Source organism: Scyliorhinus torazame, chromosome 12 (assembly GCF_047496885.1).
Source record: "Scyliorhinus torazame isolate Kashiwa2021f chromosome 12, sScyTor2.1, whole genome shotgun sequence".
Taxonomy (NCBI): Eukaryota; Metazoa; Chordata; class Chondrichthyes; order Carcharhiniformes; family Scyliorhinidae; genus Scyliorhinus; species Scyliorhinus torazame.
The window spans coordinates 215,594,173-215,611,097 of record NC_092718.1 but is presented as its reverse complement, the minus strand read 5'-3'; the positions used below and the strand labels follow the sequence as shown (position 1 = coordinate 215,611,097).

The following is a 16,925-nucleotide window of genomic DNA, read 5'->3' as shown; positions in this document are numbered from 1 at the left end:
GATAGGTTGTCAGCGACATTCCTGCAACTGCAAGGTCAATTGGAGGAGTCCCAGAGGTTTAAGGTGTAGGAAATGGTGCCAACATTGCATCGCACCAAGGCCAACACTGCTCGGGTGGTGACTGCAGTGGGAAACCTGGAGCAGGATATCCGAGCCATAAATGGTGGTGTCCAAGGCATGGCTCAGTGTTTGATGACCATGGCTGAGGGCCTCAACATCATGTCCCATTCGCTGAAGGACATATTCCAGGCACACGTGGACATTATTAAGGCACTCCAAATACTATAGCAATAAGATAGATTTGCATTCACATATGGTCTTGTATTTCTATATCTGACTGCATTGTGTATAGTAAATTACTTTGTAATGTAATGATTGTTGTTATGCAAGCTAAATGGAAAACCATTTGCAAACAGCAAGATGATGTATACATTATTAATTCTAGTGTTATTTGCGACCAAAGAATGTTGACCAAGATATCAGGAGGACTTCTCACTCTTCAAATACAGCCACTGGATCTTTAGTATTCACCCAACAGGAGCTCAGCTTAGAGGTTCACCCAAAAGATGTCAATCACAATGCCTGTACTACGCTGCAAGCCTGTTAGTGTGCTGGAGCTCTTGAGAGGGTTTTATCATCTCTCAAACCTCTCACTCAAAGGCAAGAATGATCACAGTGTGCTGGGTGATGTCACATTCTCTCAATACAAACCATCCCATTTGCTCCCAATAGAATTTATGTTCATTGTTGTGCAGTGACTAGTTTAACATAGTGATGCTCTTAAATCATACCCTTTAGGTACTCACTGACCAGTGAAAACTAGTTTTCCCTATTCATCTCATCTAAATCATTCATAATATTTGAACAATTTGAGGTTACCTCTCTCCTTCAATGCTCTATTCCTCCTCTCCTCCTCCACACTGTTACTGCTCAGTTCTACACTGGCAGGCGCCCCCTTCCCTACGCTGAATAATTTGTGATCACTACAATCCATTTTTTCAGGAATGAAAGATCAATGCTGCATAATCATCAAAGCATCACCTGAACTACTGACCATTAGTCATATCAGATTAAAGAATAATTCAGAATAAGGTGCAGTACAGATCAACATATGACTCATTAATGCTGCTGTGTTATTTGCCAGTAATTTACGTTTGACAAATACTTACCTGCTTTAATATCTCAGAACATTACAGCTTCTGTATTTAAAAGTCAGAGTTTTACCATGAAGAGGGATGCTTTATGAAGCTACACAGCTGGAATTCTGTGAAAACATCTTCAACTAATTCAGAAAAGTACTGAGATGCAACTCATGTTTAAGCCAAGTCTCTATTTTCTGCCAAGAGTACATGGAACTTTTATGATGCTGCTCTGATCACAATTTCAGACCACTGGAGAGCCTAATCATATTTGCTGTATGTGGCCTCTGGCCTGAAGAAGGTCATCCACATCCAGTCAATAGAATCATGAAGGTTTACAACATGAAAACAGGCCCTTCAGCCCAACTTGTCCATGACGCCCAGTTTTTACCACTAAGCTAGTCCCAATTGCCCACATTTGACACATAATCTATACCCAGTTTTCACATATAACTGTCTAAATGCTTTTTAAAGAAAAAAATTGTGCCTGCCTCTACTACTGCCTCTGGCACCTCGTTCCAGACACTCACCACCCACTGTGTGAAAAAAATTGTCCCTCTGTACCCTTCTGTATCTCTCCTCTCTTACCTTAAACCTATGCCTTCTAGTTTTAGACTCCCCTACCTTTGGGTAAAGATGTTGTAGCCACCTGGGTTGGCCAATTCACGATATAAAATGGAGAACAGCAAAGGCTGCAGGGAAATTCAGCCAACACAGGCAGAAACCAGCAAGTGCACGTTTACTGTGTATTAAACTCTGCAAAAAGCCCAGACAGCATCGATACAAGCAGCCATCTGCATAATAATGTAGCAGCCATCTACCATACTGATGAACGATCCCCGGGAACAATCGCAACATTTGCGACAAACAAAGCAAAGCCAGACTCCCCGGTGCCAGCAGGAGCCAACACAACAGAGGTTAATGGACACCTCAAGATCGCCCATCGATCAGGGAACCGCTCCAGTATTGGTGAAATCGAACCAAGCGATTGGAACGAAGTCCAATCACTTGGAACCAGGTACAGGGTCCGCCCCGAAAGGCGGGAAGCCCCTGGGGACTATAAAGTAAAACCCCCAAGTTCAAATCGTTCTTCTTGACAGGGTCACTCAGCAACGCAAACCAACCTTTTTTTTTTAATTAAATATTTTATTGAAAATTTTTGGTCAACCATCACAGTACATTGTGTATCCTTTACACAATAATATAACAGTATAAATAACAATGACCTGTTTTATAAACAAAGAATAAATAATATATAACAAAAACGAAAACTAAAACTAAATGGCAAACTGCCTTGTCTCAGATAAACACTCTCCAAAAATATGATTTAACAGTCCAATATACAATTATTTATAGCATCGACCTATACATATTGTACATTTATATTAACAACCCTGAGAGTCCTTCTGGGTCCCCCCCGCCCCCCCCCCCCCCCCGGGCTGCTGCTGCTGCCTTCTTCTTTTCCATTCCCTCTATCTTTCTGTGAGGTATTCGACGAACGGTTGCCACCGCCTGGTGAACCCTTGAGCCGATCCCCTTAGGACGAACTTAATCCGTTCCAGCTTTATAAACCCTGCCATGTCATTTATCCAGGTCTCCACCCCCGGGGGCTTGGCTTCCTTCCACATCAACAGTATCCTGCGCCGGGCTACTAGGGACGCAAAGGCCAAAACATCGGCCTCTCTCGCCTTCTGCACTCCCGGCTCTTGTGCAACCCCAAATATAGCGAACCCCCAGCTTGGTTCGACCTGGACCCCCACTACTTTCGAAAGCACCTTTGTCACCCCCACCCAGAACCCCTGTAGTGCCGGACATGACCAGAACATGTGGGTGTGATTCGCTGGGCTTCTCGAGCATCTCGCACACCTATCCTCTACCCCAAAAAATTTACTGAGCCGTGCTCCAGTCATATGCGCCCTGTGTAACACCTTAAATTGAATCAGGCTTAGCCTGGCACACGAGGACGATGAGTTTAACGCGAACCAACCTTGACTGGTTCAACTGCCGCCAAGATCCAGTAAGTCTTAAGACAACGCTCGCTACGAGATAGGCGCTCCTAGCTACCAATCCGTACCAACTTCGAATCCCACAGACTCAGAACCCAAATGAAAGGCCATTTGTTCCCCATACCTGGTGGGCCAGTCCGAAGCTAAGTATAGGCCTGTTAGAACTACAAGTAGCTTAGACGTAGAATTTGTGCACGAGTAGCGATTACTGTGTATAATAAATGTGCTTTGATTTGAATCTTACTAATCGGTGTATTGAGTTATTCATCATTACTTGGACTTGAACCTCGTGGCGGTATCATAAAGATACCTGGCGACTCGAGAGCAAAGGTTATAAAACAGCCAATTGAACCAACCAAATGTTAGCAACAATGTTGACTACCTTATCTATGCCCCTCATTATTTTATAGACCTCTATAAGTTCACCCCTAAGCCTCCTACGCTCTAGGGAAAAAAGTCTCAGTCTATCCAGCATTTTCTGAAACCATCAAGTCCCGGTAGCATCCTAGTAAATCTTTTCTGCACTCTTTCTAGTTTAATAATATCCTTTCTATAATAGGGTGACCAGTAATGCTATGGACAATCCAGGAAGGAGCGAGATGTTTGCTCAGAAGCTTGTGAAATACAGCTACAATGTTTCATAAATGGCAGATATGCACATTATAGGATACCAAACTGGTTGACAGCAAATAGTATTTCTGATCTATCTTTGTGGTTCCTTCTTGTTTATCAACATTTACAGTCAGCTTTGACACTACTTTTTAATGCTGTTGAATGTGTATAAAGGAAAATATTGTTATGACCAGGATGGAAGGAGTGTCAGTTTATCTAGCCCCACAACTACAGGTCACACCATTAGTGTAAATGTTTAACTCACTCACCAAAATGGCTAATTATTTATCATCATACTGCTAGACCCAGAAGAGACTTTAACCAGGTTTCTTTCAATAAACTCAATGATTGATTTTGTATAGAAAGGAAGTTTTTTTTGAAAACAAGTTACAAGAACTGATTAACAGAACGCGATCTTACCAAAAACAGGCAAAGTGTCAGTTCCAGTGAGAAAAACGGTGTGAATCCCTCTGACTCACAGCATTTTGAGGCTCTTCAAGTTTTTTTCTCCAAATGAATCGGGCCGGGCTCTTGGTGGCCTCCCGCTGAGTCGCTTGCCCCGGGGAAACCGAATCGCTGCAATCGCTGGGGAGCTCCATTTAAATTACTCCCCAGCACCTATTCCCGATCCAACCAAAGGGATGTCAGCCAGAAAGTCCATACCAAGATTCCCAGAGGGAGCCCTTACCAGACTTTTGGATAGAGTGCAACAGAGGTTGGACACCCTGCACCCAAACTCCAGGAAGCGGCCCACCAGCAAGATGACTACCCCGCCTGGGAGGCTATAGTGGTATTCGTCAGTACCAGCTCACTGCAGAAAAAGACAGGGGAGCAGTGCTGGAAGAAAGTGAATGACCTTCGCGGAGCCAGGGTAAGTCTTTCACCACCAGTCTTTCAATCCACCCCCTCACCTACCCCTCGGACCTCCAAGGTGATTCACCCAGCAACCTCACAGGTTGCCCACCTGTCACAAGGCCCTCTCCACCAACCCTCCCTCTCTCTCTCCCCCCCCCCCCCCCCCCTTTGGTGCCCTTCCAGTCTCAACTGCTCCCACTCCAGTCTTATGCATATCACTACTCAACCATCTGAACTTGCAGGACTCCCCATCTGCATTTCCGCAGGACAAAATCAAGCACAACCGGTGTGATAGGGCACAGCCACCTGGAGTCATGCTGGAGCTCTGCAACGTCACCCCCTCCATGAGGAAAGAGCCCTTAAGCTGGCCGGCCTGGGAGAAGTAGGGCCGTGCCTGTGTCGTTGGGCCAGTAGGGCCAGCGAGCAAAAGGAGAACCCCAAGGACACACAGTCATTCCTCAAACCTCAGGCGAGTAAACATGTCACATTATTTATCCCCCATGATGTACTAATGCCATCTCCTTTCCCTTGCAGGGCAATCAAAAGAGCAGCCCAGATCATCTTCATGTCCTCGGAAACCACAAACCCAAGCTGTTCAGAGGGGGACTTCTCGGACATAAACTTCGAGGAGGCGTAACATCTATCAACCGTACCCTACACCAGTGCAGATATTCACACCTCGGTGGGAGTAACTAGTAGGCAGGCTTCTGGGTTACTCACTGGTGAGCACCTCACAGCTGAAGATCTACAGCAGACGGAGGCAGGAACATCCCAGGGATCGGGCACTCAAAGTGATGCCGGAGATCAGGACTCTGCTGAGCTCTTGGCCAATGACATGCCAGAGTCTGGTCGTCCCAGAGCTGATAGAACTGGAAAGGCAGAATCGTGAGAATCAGGAAGGGATGACTGCATCCATCCTTGGACTGCAAGGCAGATTGGAGGAGTCCAATCGATAGATGGTTTTCTCTTCTGGCAGATGAGGCACAGCTAATTAGAGTGAAGACTGCAATTAGCATGACATGTACAAACCTAGAGGCATCCTCATTCTCCCATTTCACAGCCCTACACACTCATTCTTGACAGGCAAACCTCCCAGACAAATGGAATAGAAATTCAACAGAGCTTAACCCCATGGTCTTCAAGTGCTGCCCAAGAGTGAGGTTCTACTCACAGTTGAGTTGTGCTTCCCCAAGTGAGAGGGGTCCATTCCTCATGAGGCAGGAATGCAACCTAGTCTGAGAACCTCACTCTGCCCTTGCAGTCTGGCCTCACATGGGAACCCACCCAGGGACCTCACAGTTGCCCCTGGCGCTGACCTCTATATTCACCACCACCCATGCACTTTCCAGGTCCCACCAAAGACGAGTACTCGCTCTGCGATGATTTGGGCACAAGCCCAGAAAGGAGGACACAAGAAGCGATGCCTACATGCCAGCTGCCAGCCTCTAGACCCCCTTAAAGCTAGGGGTGTCCCGGTGAATAGAAGGTAAGGCCTGCTAGCATTCCTTCCCTTGGAGGTTGAGTGATTGAACCCCATCCCCTAACTGAACTTATCTGTGCCCCCCACATCCAGCGCTGAGCAGTGAAGACCCTGGAGAATCATGGCTGCCTGAGCGTTCACCTTTAATATCCCCCTCAGAGGTGAGGCTGCCAGGTTCACGCTAATGTAGTCCTCGCCCAGTGAATATTACGTGGAGGGTTGAAGGGAGGTCTGGAAAGAATGGACACCAATATGCTAAATTTTCAAAATGAGGTTCCTGGGTTCCCGTGTGATTCGTACTACTCCACCGGAGAGGGGAGGTGAAAATTGCAAATCTCATCCATACCAGAGAGAATCGCGTTTTTCGATTCTCTCGGAATTTTGAGCCCACATCGCTTTTCTCACGGACGCAGGCTCAAAATCGCCCCCACAGTTTGCAATCTGCAAGTGTAAGTGTCTGTCCCTTTTAAAATAATCCAGCACATGCACACATAGAAACAAATCAGGTCTCTGCAGAGATTGGCAGTCAAAGAAAAACTTTATGAAAGGGCTTGACAGGGTTTTGATGCTGTTGATCTGGTGCTTCCTCGTGTGAAGAAGGAGTGCCAGTCCCAGTGGATGTCTGGAGGTTCTCACGAACAGAGCTTCAGCATGGAGGAGAATTCAGCCAGATCTTCCTCTCATCTCAGACTCTTGGGTTTACAAATACAGACAAGTTCCACTCAGATGAGGATTCCCAGCTGGATACTATACCCATGCTACATTTCAGGTCAGGCAAGGATAGTACAAGTTAAGCAGTTTTCTCCTTTCCCAGTTTATTACCAACAGAGTTGAAAAAAATTTCAAAACATAACCCTCTCTCATCATTGTACCATCTCCCCCTTCACACCCTCGGGGCTTTTCACAGTAACTTCATTTGAAGCCTACTTGTGACAATAAGCGATTTTCATTTTCATTTTCTTTGTTGATGATTTCCAGTAATCACTAGGGCCTTTGACCTCGGGCCTTTGTCTTTAAAACTGTTTTTTTTAGCCCTGCCAAAGTGGTTGCATTTCAAATAAACAAATAGCTCTCCATCTCAAGTGTCATGTTGGGCTTGTGATTTCTTGGAAAAAGGCATGCTTGCTCACAGTCCCAGGTGAACGTATGACCGTTTCAAAAAAATGCAAATCAATTCCCAAGTGTCCAATTAATGCAGTGTCCTACCAAGATTTAAAAGAAATATGGTTCTTGAAGATATGGTTCCCCAACAATATCTTATCACCACAAGAGCACAGTGGCACTGTGGTTAGCACTGCTGCCTCACAGCACCAGGGACCCGGGTTAGATTCCGACCTCTGGTTACTGCCTGTGTGGAATTTACACATTCTCCCGTGTCTGCATGGGCTTTCTCCGGGTGTTCCGTTTCCTCCCACAGTCCAAAGATTTGCAGGCTAGGTGGATTGGCCAGGCTAAATTACCCCAAAGTGTCCAAATGTTGGGTGGGGGATTGGGCCGAGGTAAGGTGGTCCGAAGGGTCGGTGCAGACTCGATGGGCCGAATGGCCTCCTTCTGCACTGTAGCGATTCTATGATCCTATGAACCTTTAAAGTAGCAAACCATGTCAAGATTTTCCACAGGAGTGTTACCAAAACAATTTGACACCAAGCCACGTAAGGAAATATTAGGCCAGCTGACCAAAAACTTGACCAAAAAGACTTAAATTTTAAGGAGCATAATAAAGGAGGAAATAGAGGTAGAGAAGAGAAGGGACTAGGGTTGCAAATTTTAGAGTTTAGAATCGGCTCTGAAGGCACAGTTACCAACGATGAAGCAATGAAAATGCATCATAGTCATTGTTCACCTGCAGCAATTCTCAGATTTTTATATTCAATAAGAAGTCTTACAACACCAGGTTAAAGTCCAACAGGTTTGTTTCGAATCATTGCGTTCGGAGCACTGCTCCTTCCTCAGGTGAATGAAGAAGTAGGTTCTAGAAACATATATATTTATATAAACAAAGTCAAAGATGCAAGGCGATACTTTGAATGCAAGCCTTTGCAGGTAATTAAGTCTTTACAGATCCAGAGAGAGGGGTAATCCCAGGTTAAAGAGGTGTGAATTGTCTCAAGCCAGGACAGTTGGTAGGATTTCGCAAACCCAGGCCAGATGGTGGGGGTGAATGTAATGCAACATGAATCCAAGGTCCCGGTTGAGGCCACACTCATGTGTGTGGAACTTGGCTATAAGTTTCTGCTCGGCGATTCTGCATTGTCGCGCGTACTGAAGGCTGCCTTGGAGAACGCTTACCCGAAGATCAGAGGCTGAATGCCCTGGACTGCTGAAGTGTTCCGCGACTGGAAGGGAACATTCCTGCTTGGCGATTTATAGTCAAGACCGAGCTTATCCTAGTCTGGGACTTAACATATATATATATATATATATATATATATAACTAAGCTTTTTTTTAATAAATCAAATTATTTTTGCATATCTTGAGGACTACAAGTCTTTTTGAATGACCCAAGAGCCCTTCACCTCAGTTGAAAGGTTAAGGAACAGTTGGCAATCATACCTGCTTTGCTCAGTATGTCACCACATAATGATAAAGGATGCCTTTTAAAAAAAAACACGCCAATTTAGAAACAAGTAGTAACTGACATTTAGTTTAAGACTCTAATTCAAGGTTGGTGATCAGTTTAACTTGTAATGGTATGTTGCGAATTGGCTAGTAGCCTGATTAACTATAGACAGTTGCTTGGAATTAAATAAACTGTCTGCCAGTCCACCAATCTGGACTCCATTTGAGCCTGTTAAAATGCAAGCTCACACTAAAGACTGTGGCCTAGTACTCACAACTGATTTACGGGCCTGGAATTTAGACTGGAGGTGAGTTTCGGACAGAGATGGGGGTGGGGGATTGGAGAGTATTGTGAGCCAGAAGAACGGCTTTCCCAAATGTCCTGCAGAATTTTAAAGCAGGGCTGCTTTAAATATTTTTCTGTGGAGTTCCTGCCCATACGCAGCCCAATTGCCAGCTGCAAGTCTTTCAGGTAGGAAGCCAGCTTCACAGCGCCAAAGGTTACAAGAGCAGTTTAGGTGTATTGAGGAAATGAGTAAGATCATTTTGGGGGGGTTGGGGGGAGGGGACGAGGGGGGAATCAAGTTCCTAATCACAGAGGGAGGATCCTGTGGTTGTCCAGAGGGTCCCAATCACTCGGCAGGAGTAGACAATTGTGGGGATGGAGGGTGGTGGTTGGGGTGACTGGATAGCTTGTTGGGCCTGCATGAAACACTCCTGCTCCTCATGCACAGTAACGTCTTTTTTACGCTGCTGAGTTTGTGGAGATCCAGGAAACATAGCCACTGTTATTGAAAACAGAATGATTGTCAAAATGAAGGCATGCGGCCTGATTGTAATATTCAAATGCTTCATGCAGATGGGTTGGTTGGTCGCACCACCGATAAGGCCAGTTAAAGGCAGGTTCAGTTCCTGTTCCAGATTTTAAAAATCTATGACATGGCCCCATAGTGTAGCCCATAAGCAGATCATCTTGCCTATTAAACAAAGTCTTGTGTGAAAGAAGTCAGCACAAAACTAGTAGTGTAATAAATAAACTGCTTCAAAACAAGAAAAAAATATACCAACTATTTTCAGTCGCTTTTGACAGTCTCTAATAGGAGATGATTCAGTTGTCCCCTCAGTCACCTTACATGATACAGGCAATGTAAAAGCAGGGAATTACAAAACATGTGACTAGCCTCAAATCTACTGGGTATTCTTTCTTTGACCTGGACAGGTTCCGCCATATCTGATTTGCTACAGACATCTGATCATCAAAGCCACATCTTGTCCAACGCTCTCATATCTGTCAATGCTTTTAAACAATCCAATCTTCTCTTCAAAAGTGTCCTTGATGCTCAGTCCTTTAAAATGCAATTAGTTTCTAAACTCACAAGCCTTCCCCAACAACTGAAACTACACCATTGAGTGATTAACAAAAGCTTAAATTTACATATCAAATGCACAATGTCATTCAGAGGTTGAACAAAATCAGAATAATTTAAAACCAAGCTTCAGTGTCCTGGTTCATTCACAAACTGAAGCACCTGTCTGTGTTATTTATTTCTCGGATTTTTTTTCTACTGAAAGCACCGTCTCTTTTGGGGAAACATTCCACAGCTGCCAGGTACATGTGCAGGCTGTATTCATGTAAACTTGGACAACAGATGCGAGAAGCTATTTTAGCATGAATACATCACATCCAAGTCTATTCATGTTATCAACTAATGTCTATGCATTACAACGAGCAGAGCGAGTGCCTTGGAGATATTTCTACAAGCACGGGCAGCACAGTGGTTAGCACAGTTGCTTCACAGCTCCAGGGTCCCAGGTTCAATTCCCGGCTTGGGTCACTGTCTGAGCGGAGTCTGTACATTCTCTCTGTGTGTGTGCGGGTTTCCTCCGGGTGCTCTGGCTTCCTCCCACAGTCCAAAGATGTGCAGGTTAGGTGGATTGGCCATGATAAATTGCCCTTAGTGACCAAAAAGGTTAGGTGGGGTTACTGGGATAGGGTGGAGACGTGGGCTTAAGTAGGGTGCTCTTTCCAAGGGCCAGTGCAGGCTCGATGGGCCGAACGGCCTCCTTCTGCTCTGTAAATTCTATGAAATTCTATGAATTTGTAGGGCCCTTATCTGATGATCAGGGAGCCATGTTTCTAAATAATTTGTTATGATATTATTACTGCATGAAATCCAGATATTATTTCAATTTAATGAGCAATAGAAGTTGCTTCTTAAACAACATTTTTGAGTGTCAACCAATAACCGGAAGGTATTCTCCCCAAATATTGATAAAATTAAACACGATAAAGCCCAAATGTACACCTCGATGTTAAACTCTGATTCAGCTATTGTAACCTTTTGTCAATCTTACATATGCATCAATTTCTTATAATTAGAAATATTTTCACCAGCGTTTTATATTCTCCATCTCAACTCACCATGTTCTCCATCCTCCAAGTTAACTGTCTGCTTAGCATGCCTACATCTTTTCCTTCATGTAAACTCCCAACCCATATTCCGGCCAAGCGTTGGACAAGATGTGGCTTTGATCTTACTATCTCACAGGCTCTTTAATCCCATCATATCAGTTACAGATAAGGCAATCTTTGATCACTTTCTTGTATCATTCACCACCCACATCCCATTTCCGTGCCCTAACCCTATCTTTGTCTGTATCTGTCAATGGCAAAAAACCATCAAGTTCAAAATCCCAACTATTTAGTTTTTCACAACATTTCTGCAGCCAATGATTTACTGAATTGCCCTCACCTGTACCTTTGTCCTAGTCTCCAATAAAATCACCTTCTTAAATCCCTCTCCTACGCCCCCCATTCTCACCTTCAACAACGTGCAAGGAGCTCATTGGTTTCTTTGTCACCAAGATTGAGACAAACCAATCAACAGCCGCTACCACATCCCTCCCTTCCACTAGCCTGACCTCGCCAAACATCTTTTAATGCTCCTCCTGCCCTAGTCCTGAACTCACATCTTTCTCCAGCTTTTCTTCGGTCTCTCCTCCTGCCCTCACTAAAATCATCTTATCCATGGGACCCACTCCCAGTTCTCTTGATCCTATACTCACTAAACTGCTGATTGTCCAATTTTCCTTCCTGGCTCCATGTTAGGCAATATTTCAAACGGTTTTCTCTCTTCAGGTGTTGCCTTTCTCACCTCTCACTCTACTGCTCATCTCCCCGCTCCTCAGAAACAACCCTTGACCCCCCACTCTCCATCCTTGCAAACTACCATTCCATCTCCAATCACCTTTACCTCTCCAAAGTCCTTGAATGTATTGTGTTATGGGCCAGGGTTTAGTAAACTCCAAAGTGTATCATGGAGTTCACCTGACCTACAACTGTTTATTAACTTTGGTTATGAGGAGCACAAGGGCCTACTTTTCAGGTGTTATTTTAACAGAGGTCTTAAGCACTTTTAAACAAAACAAGGTTTATTCTACGAATTCAGTTAACACTTGATAAACACACACAGTAAGCATTTTTTATCAACTACAAACATAAATTCCACACACAGTCTTTAGTACTCTATATTTACGTCACCCTTAATAACTTTCCTTTCTGCTGTTTCAACTTGCTAACATCCAATACCAGACAAACCCTTTTTACCAAAACAGTAGGTATGAATTCTTTACAGAAAGCAGTTATCACTTTTAAATTATCAAGTGATCTGGACACTTTTTAACAAGCAGAGAGACAAATACCCAAGACTTCTCTGTCTTTATCCAGCTTTCAAAAGTCTAAAACGAAAGTAAAACTCAGCGCCACAGCCCAGCTCAAAACGAAAGTAAAAACCAGAGCCACAGCCCAGCTCCACCCACACAATGACATCACTGAAGCTATTTGATAAACACACATTTCTTAAAGGGCCATAACAATTGTCACCTCAGAAATTCATTTCCGAGACTTCCGGGTGCGGCGATGACCAGCTGAGTCGCACGTTTCGGCAGCTCCCGGTGGAACGGACTTTTGGGCTCTTGATAGGAGCCCCAACGGCAATTTTAACGGCTAAAAACACCGTGCGGTAAACCAGAAGGGTGTTCCCCCTGGACACGGATGGAAAAAGGAGAGGAAAGTGGCCGGATTGCAGCGGATCCTTTGGAACAACGGCAAGGAAGGCAAGCAGAAACCAAGATGGCGTCGGAAGGTGGCAGTTTCATATGGGGCCCTGAACAACAAGAGTTCTTGAAACGCTGCGTGGAGGAGATAAAAAAGGAAATGAAGAAAGAGTTGTTGGCCCCGATATTACAGGCGATTGAAGGGCTGAAAGAGGAACAAAAGACCCAGGAGCAGGAGCTTCGGGTCGTGAAGGCGAAAGCAGCAGAGAATGAGAACGATATACAGGGCCTGGTGGTGAAGTCGGAGATACAGGAGGCACACCAGAAACGATCTGTGGAGAGGTTGGAGGCACTGGAAAACAACGCAAGGAGGAACAACTTGAGGATTCTTGGCCTTCCTGAAGGTGTGGAGGGGGCGGACGTCGGGGCATATGTGAGCACGATGCTGCACTCGTTAATGGGAGCGGAGGCCCCGACGGGTCCGTTGGAGGTGGAGGGAGCATACCGAGTTATGGTGCGAGGATCGAGAGCAGGAGAAACTCCCAGAGCCATAGTGGTGAGATTCCTCCGTTTTAAGGATAGAGAAATGGTCCTTAGATGGGCGAAGAAAACTCGGTGTAGTAAATGGGAGAACGCGGTGATCCGCGTTTATCAAGATTGGAGTGCGGAGGTGGCGAGAAGGAGGGCGAGCTTTAATCGGGCCAAAGCGGTACTTCACAAAAAGAAGATAAAATTTGGAATGCTGCAACCGGCAAGACTGTGGGTCACATATCAAGGGAGGCACCACTACTTTGAAACGGCGGATGAAGCGTGGACTTTTATTGTAGAAGAAAAATTGGAATGATTGGATTATGAAAATGAACGTTTGGACAAAGTGGTGGGGCGAATGGGGGGTGGCGAAGAGGGGTTTTATGTTTTAATCCTGCGGTATGGTAACTTTTCTTTCTCCCACAGGTGGTGATGGGGGGAGGTGGGGAGGGAGAGGAGATGGGGCGTTGGCCATGGGAGGCGGGGCCGAGGGAGAGGCGCGCGGGCTTGGTTCCCGCGCTATGATAATTATGGCGGGAATAGAGAAGCAGGAAGGAGGGGGCGTCGCACGGTGCGAGCCGTGATCACGGGGGGAAGCCGAGGTCAGCCAGAGTTTGCTGACTTCTGGGAGCAACATGGGGGGAGTAATTACGCTAGCGGGGGGTCTAGCAGGGGGGGGGGGGGGAGGGGGGAATTACTGGGTTGCTGCTGCTGGGGAAAGGGGGGAGTGGGTACGGGAAAGGATGGGCGGGGGGGGCACCGTCTGGGAGAGATACAGCTGCGTGGGAACTGGGTGAGAAGCTGGAAAAAGATGATGGCTAACCGGCAAGGGGGGGGGGGTGGGAAGCCCCCCAACTCGGCTGATCACGTGGAACGTGAGGGGGCTTAACGGGCCGATAAAGAGGGCACGAGTACTCGCACACCTTAAGAAACTTAAAGCAGATGTGGTTATGCTACAGGAAACGCACCTGAAACTGATAGACCAGGTTAGGTTGCGCAAAGGATGGGTGGGGCAGGTGTTCCATTCGGGGCTGGATGCGAAAAACAGGGGGGTGGCTATATTAGTGGGGAAGCGGGTAATGTTCGAGGCGAAGACTATAGTGGTGGATAACGGGGGCAGATACGTGATGGTGAGTGGCAAATTACAGGGAGAGATGGTGGTTTTGGTAAACGTGTATGCCCCGAACTGGGACGATGCCAACTTTATGAGGCGAATGCTAGGACGCATCCCAGACCTAGAGACCGGAAAGCTGATAATGGGGGGAGACTTTAACACGGTGTTGGAACCAAGGCTGGATAGGTCAAAGTCCAGGACTGGTAGGAGGCCGGCAGCAGCCAAGGTGCTTAAGGATTTTATGGAGCAGGTGGGAGGGGTGGACCCGTGGAGATTCAGTAGACCTAGGAGTAAGGAGTTCTCGTTTTTCTCCTATGTCCATAAAGTCTATTCACGCATAGACTTTTTTGTGTTGGGTAGGGCATTGATCCCGAGGGTGAGGGGAACGGAATATACGGCTATAGCCATTTCGGATCATGCCCCACACTGGGTAGACTTGGAGATAGGGGAGGAAACAAGAGGGCGCCCACCCTGGAGAATGGACATGGGACTAATGGCGGATGAGGGGGTGTGCCTAAGGGTGAGGGGATGCATTGAAAAGTACTTGGAACTCAATGACAATGGGGAGGTTCAGGTGGGAGTGGTCTGGGAGGCGTTGAAGGGGGTGGTTAGGGGGGAGCTGATATCAATAAGGACACAAAGGGAAGCAGGAGAGTAAGGAACGGGAGCGGTTGCTGCAAGAACTTTTGAGGGTGGATAGACAATATGCGGAAGCACCGGAGGAGGGACTGTACAGGGAAAGGCAAAGGCTGCATGTGGAATTTGACTTGCTGACTACAGGCACTGCAGAGGCACAATGGAGGAAGGCGCAGGGTGTACAGTATGAATATGGGGAGAAGGCGAGCAGATTGCTGGCACACCAATTGAGGAAAAGGGGAGCAGCGAGGGAAATAGGGGGGGTGAGGGACGAGGAAGGAGAGACGGAGCGGGGAGCGGAGAGAGTGAACGAAGTGTTCAAGACATTTTATAAAAAATTGTATGAAGCTCAACCCCCGGATGGGAGGGAGAGAATGATGGATTTTTTGGATCGGCTGGAAATTCCCAAGGTGGAAGAGCAGGAAAGGGTGGGACTGGGAGCACAGATCACGGTAGAAGAAGTGGTGAAAGGAATTAGGAACATGCAGACGGGAAAGGCCCCGGGACCGGACGGATTCCCAGTTGAATTTTACAGAAAATATTTGGACTTGCTCGCCCCGCTACTGACGAGGACCTTTAACGAGGCAAAGGAAAGGGGACAACTGCCCCCGACTATGTCAGAAGCAACGATATCGCTTCTCTTAAAGAAGGAAAAGGATCCGCTACAATGCGGGTCCTACAGACCAATTTCCCTCCTCAATGTGGATGCCAAGGTCCTGGCCAAGGTAATGGCAATGAGAATAGAGGAATGTGTCCCGGGGGTGGTTCATGAGGACCAAACTGGGTTTGTGAAGGGGAGACAGCTGAACACGAATATACGGAGGCTGTTAGGGGTAATGATGATGGCCCCACCAGAGGGTGAAACGGAGATAGTAGTGGCGATGGATGCCGAGAAAGCATTTGATAGAGTGGAATGGGATTATCTGTGGGAGGTGTTGAGGAGATTTGGGTTTGGAGAGGGGTATGTTAGATGGGTGCAGCTGTTGTATAGGGCCCCAGTGGCGAGTGTGGTCACGAATGGACGGGGATCGGCATATTTTCGGCTCCATAGAGGGACAAGGCAGGGATGTCCTCTGTCCCCATTACTGTTTGCACTGGCGATTGAGCCCCTGGCGATAGCGCTGAGAGGTTCCAAGAGATGGAGGGGAATACTTAGGGGAGGAGAAGAACACCGGGTATCTTTATATGCGGATGATCTGCTACTATATGTGGCGGATCCAGCGGAGGGGATGCCAGAAATAATGCGGATACTTGGGGAGTTTGGGGATTTTTCAGGGTATAAATTGAACATGGGGAAGAGTGAGCTGTTTGTGGTGCATCCAGGGGAGCAGAGTAGAGAAATAGAAGACCTACCGTTGAGGAAGGTAACAAGAGACTTTTGTTACCTGGGGATCCAGATAGCTAAGAATTGGGGCACATTGCACAGGCTAAATTTGACGCGGTTGGTGGAACAGATGGAGGAAGATTTCAAGAGATGGGATATGGTAGCATTGTCAATGGCAGGGAGGGTGCAGGCGGTTAAGATGGTGGTCCTCCCGAGATTCCTCTTTGTGTTTCAGTGCCTCCCGGTGGTGATCACGAAGGCTTTTTTCAAAAGGATAGAAAAGAGTATCATGGGTTTTGTTTGGGCCGGGAAGACTCCGAGAGTGAGGAAGGGATTCTTACAGCGTAGTAGGGATAGGGGGGGGCTGGCACTACCGAGCCTAAGTGAGTATTATTGGGCCGCTAATATTTCAATGGTGAGTAAGTGGATGGGAGAGGAGGAAGGAGCGGCGTGGAAGAGATTAGAGAGGGCGTCCTGTAGGGGGACCAGCCTGCAGGCTATGGTGACAGCCCCATTGCCGTTCTCACCAAGCAACTATACCACGAGTCCGGTGGTGGTAGCTACACTGAAGATTTGGGGACAGTGGAGACGACATAGGGGAAAGACCGGAGCATT

General features: G+C 46.6%; 1 protein-coding gene and 2 long non-coding RNA genes across 4 annotated transcripts in view; 2 read left to right on the top strand and 1 right to left on the bottom strand.

Annotated features, from left to right (window-relative positions):
• The window catches only part of brip1 (BRCA1 interacting helicase 1), a 329,036-nt gene that overhangs the window by 142,073 nt on the left and 170,038 nt on the right, over positions 1 to 16,925 (bottom strand). The window lies entirely within an intron of this gene.
• Positions 1 to 16,925, top strand: part of LOC140386978 (uncharacterized) — a 129,545-nt gene that overhangs the window by 49,565 nt on the left and 63,055 nt on the right. The window lies entirely within an intron of this gene.
• On the top strand, positions 4,162 to 7,174 carry LOC140386975 (uncharacterized). Its single transcript, XR_011933717.1, has 2 exons — positions 4,162 to 4,628; positions 5,147 to 7,174. It is a non-coding gene; the product is annotated as an uncharacterized lncRNA (long non-coding RNA).